The sequence below is a fragment of the Podarcis melisellensis genome (genome assembly GCF_964234715.1).
Source record: "Podarcis melisellensis genome assembly, chromosome: 9".
Lineage (NCBI taxonomy): Eukaryota > Metazoa > Chordata > Lepidosauria > Squamata > Lacertidae > Podarcis > Podarcis melisellensis.
This window is the reverse complement of record NC_138541.1, coordinates 63,357,179-63,361,810: the sequence shown is the minus strand read 5'-3', so window position 1 is coordinate 63,361,810 and position 4,632 is coordinate 63,357,179.

Genomic DNA, 4,632 nt, shown 5'->3' with positions numbered 1-4,632 from the left:
GATAATGATTGCAAGGTCTGGTTTTCTTCACGTGAGAGAAGGCAATCAATCCTTCAGGTACTGGAGTTCTGTGCCACCTAAGGATCTATAGGTCAAAACCAGCACTTTGAACTCATCCCAGAAACTGACTAGTAGCTAGTGAAGTCATGCCAGAAATGACTGAATTACATGAACCATTCTGGGGAGATGCCTGTAACATGGTTATATAATGCTGCGCTTTAAGGTGCAGAAGCACTCTGCACACAACACAGCCATTGTGGCTTCAACCATGTAAGGTAGGCCATTTCGGTAATCATTGCAGCATTATTCCTGCTTTTTAATTGTGTGACCAGGCCGCTACAGCCGCAGCCCCCAGGGATCATAAGAAAGGAATAAAGACTCTGACAACGTGTTATGGAATTAAATTAGGCCACAACTTTATTAAATTTCCAAATGTAGGAAGACATTGGCTTAGGCCTTGGGCGTGTACCCCTCCCCACCCCCCAGCCGGGGGGAACTGGGGCACATCAGGGTGAATGGGATATAGGGGTACACTGGGATGCGTAAGTGTAGCAGGCAGCCCAGCTCATATCCCCACACACAGGGTAGTTCACTGACAGCCTTTCGGTGTATGGCCAGCGACACCCATTATATAACCCCTTTTAAGAGTGGACCCTGGAATTGATGGCACAGGGGGGTGAGTCACCACTTCAAACCCCCCCCCCCCCATTATAGGGAAGAAAAGACTAAAGTATTCCACCCGAGGCCATTACCGCCAAAGTTGTGACAAATTGCTACGGGGAAGACAAAACCAGCCAATGCAGGAAAATTTCTTCCTGGTCCTTCAACAGCAACCAGTCAAAGACCGCAGCAGCGCCCGCTAAACAGGAAGAAAAAGTTAACCTGCAAACAAGAAAACATTAAACTAAGGAAGGGTAGGGAGGGTGAATCTCCTGAGCCTGGCTACTGTCGGCTCCACCCCCTATATATAATTGGGACTGGCCCCACCTCCCAGAATGAAACTAGACTGCTGAGGCTGGGTGTGAACCGCCAAATAATAACACTGAGAGGCAGGCAAGTCCCTGTTTGCCATTAAGTTCCCTGGGAACTGTAGCACTGTGCGCGATCCCGCAAAGGGCACCCACGATGTAAAGTGTGAGTGCTCGCTATTATGTTCCTAGTTTGCCCAATGGTTCAAAGACAGCATTAGACATGCAGTGTGGTTCTTTGTTATTATACCTATGTTATCCTGGAAAGCAGCCCATAGTTCACACAGAAAGACTTCACGTACTAACACAAGCAGCTGTGCTGCAAGTGTACACATGCCACAAACCATCAGAACAGTGGAAGTTTGTATCCCCCGCCATTTCAACCACAGATACAACAGCTGATCTCCTGCCATTTACTGTCTTCCACTGATTTTGTTTCCTGACTCCAGTAGTGACTGTCTTTCTGCTGGGTGGCAGGCTTCACCGGGGAGACTTCAATCTGTCAAGCAGACATCTGTTGCCATCCTTACCCTTAGTTACATAAGTTAATAGGCATTTTGAAATCCCCTAACATCAGGTGTGACAAAACGGATTGGACCAACTTGGCAACTGCTTTGAACTTTTTGACATAACCTGAAATAGCCAAAAGAAGAAATGCATCCTTTGCGTTTGATGAGCACACACGCAAATTGTTTATAGAAACAGGATCATTTGTCCTTCAGTGTAAAATGTTTTCTCTCTTCTCGCCCTCAGCCATTCATCATCAGGAGTCCTGAACGTTTGCCAGATTAATTGGGAACCAGGTAGGGTTTCCATGCTGTGTTTCCCAATGAAAGGACAAATTATCTTGATTTTTATGATCAATAGATATTTCAGGCTTTATAATGAAAGAAGGCTTTCAGGCTGTGGGAGCCAGACACTTTAAAGACTCACTGCTGTTCTCTGGTATTAGCATAAGTGACATAGCATCATCAATGAACCTAGTGATCAATAACCCCAGAAAGAAACTTGCCCTGAGGTGCTTTCTATCCAAGGCCCCACCTACATTGTGCATTTAAAACACAATTATGGCAATTTATTAGTCATAGCAAATAATTTAGGAATCTATAGTTTACTGAGAAATTTGGGGAGATGCCACTATTTCCCTCACAGAGCTACACTTTCCAGAGATTCGCGGGAAGAGGGACCATTTGTTAAACCACTCTGGGAATTGTAATACAGTTTCCAGGATTCTTTGGTATGTTGTTGTTTAGTCATTTAGTCGTGTCCGACTCTTGGTGACCTCATGGACCGGAGTACGCCAGGTATAATTCTGCTTTAAATATATACTGTGGTACAGATTGGGGCTAGTGAAAGAATAGGTAGCAAAAGGGAGAGGAAAAAGTATTTAAAAAAAAGCAGGGGGGGGACGACGACTTTAAGAGGTTAACACGGAACAATTGTGAGCACTGAATCTGAAGTGGGTCTTTCTTTCTCCTCTTCTGATCCAACCCAGCTCTGGCAGATGGATGTTGGTTTCAGCACACGCCTATAATGTATTAACACATCTCTTCCGAGATTGTACTTTCTCCAAACAATTATTTTTGAGTGTTATCATTCCCCCCTTGAGGGCTGAGATCTAGATTGTTTTTGAGAAGTCTTAAATGGAATATAACCCTCCTGTGTGGTGCTTCAGTGAACTTAGCACAAACCCTTCAGGTTTTACCTGCTCTGTGGCATTGCTTTAATGAGTAACTTCAATCAAGCGCTTATGTTTGCTTTGTACTAAGTGGGGTGCTGGACGACTGACCTTATTTGTGTTTATTCTGTCTTTTATCTCCACGCTCTTCTAAGACTTGTTTACCTGACTACATCGAGGAGAATGATTAAAATGAGATGAAATGAATTTCCCACACCACAGGGAGTGGTGGGAAATAAGGCAGAAAGGAAGCCTGCTATCACTCCGCAGCTTACTGAAATATGTAAATCACAGGCCGTTAACATGAGTGGCCTAAGCCAAAGTAATTTGTGTGTTTTTATAAAATGGAGTCTCTTGTGGAAGTGCAGAGAACATTGTTAATGGTTCATAAACGTGCCGACTTCCCAGATTGCAATAATAAACTCCACAAAACGCAAACCCAAGCAACAAATCTTTGCATTTATCTTATCCTAGTGCATTATGCTAAGTTCCAAATGGCCTCCTCGTATCGGGCAGAAGGTGCTCTTCGTGCTGAGAGAAAGCTTTCTCATAAAGGCTTGGAATTTATGATTCTAGTAACCCAGGAAACTGTTATACTCCAAAAGGGTTGGCGTCTCAGATAAGTACGCCTAAGCCAAAGTAAAAAAAACCAAAGCAAAGCCAAACTTCTCTTCTTTTTGCAAGTTGCTATCTAGGACCTGACAAATCCAGGCAGCCCTGTTTAGGGAAGCTTTTAATGTTTGATGCATTATTGTATTTTAATATTGTGTTGGAAGCTGCCCAGAGTGGCTGGGGAAACCCAGTCAGATGGGTGGGGTATAAATAAATTATTATTATTATTATTATTATTATTATTATTGTTGTTGTTGTTGTTGTTGTTGTTGTTGTTGTTGTTGTTGTTATCCAGCAGGCAGGGTGTAAAAGCGAAGAAGAAGAAGAAGAAGAAGAAGAAGAAGAAGAAGAAGAAGAGGAGGAGGAGGAGGAGTTTGGATTTGATATCCCGCCTTTCACTCTCCTTCAGGAGTCTCAAAGCGGCTAACATACTCCTTTCCCTTCCTCCCCCACAACAAACACTCTGTGAGGTGAGTGGGGCTGAGAGACTTCAGAGAAGTGTGACTGGCCCAAGCAGTGGCGTAGCGTGGGTTGTCAGCACCCGGGGCAAGACAAGTAATTTGTGCCCCCTAATCCGTGGATTTGCGCCCCCTAACCCCCAGATGTTGCGCCCAGTGCGGCCGGCCCCCCTGCACCCCCCACGCTACGCCACTGGGCCCAAGGTCACCCAGCAGCTGCATGTGGAGGAGCGGAGACGCGAACTCAGTTCCCCAGATTACGAGACGACCGCTCTTAACCACTACACCACACTCACTTTGCACATTGGGAAGGGAAACGCAAGGTTAAGGGCCCTGGGGACTTTGCAAAACTTCAGCGTAGGGTGCGTTAATCAATTGGAGAAATCGTAAAGGGGGAAGAGAGAATGAGAGAAAGAGAAAGTGTGTGTTGTTCTAAACAGGTGGGGAAAATATTTCCCACCACCTTTCCCACCCATTCTGAAGCGCTGGCTCCAAAACAGCTGCAGAATCTTTTCCTGCTCCATGCCCCAAATGCAACTCACCAGGGAGACCTATTGCCTTTCCTCTGCTTTAAAATCATGTGATGGCTAAAGTAATGAAATGAAACCAGAAGCCTTCCCCGACCTTACATGAGAGAACAGCAACAGCTGACAAAAGATCGTTACAGGTAGGTAGCCGAAACCAACAAACAAACAAAAAAATTCCTTCCAGTAGCACCTTAAAAAGGTAAAGGGACCCCTGACCATTAGGTCCAGTTGTGACCGACTCTGGGGTTGCACGCTCATCTCACTCTATAGGCCTAGGGATCCAGCGTTTGTCCGCAGACAGCTTCCGGGTCATGTGGCCAGCAAGACTAAGCCGCTTCTGGCGAACCAGAGCAGCTCACGGAAACGCCGTTTACCTTCCCACCAGAGTG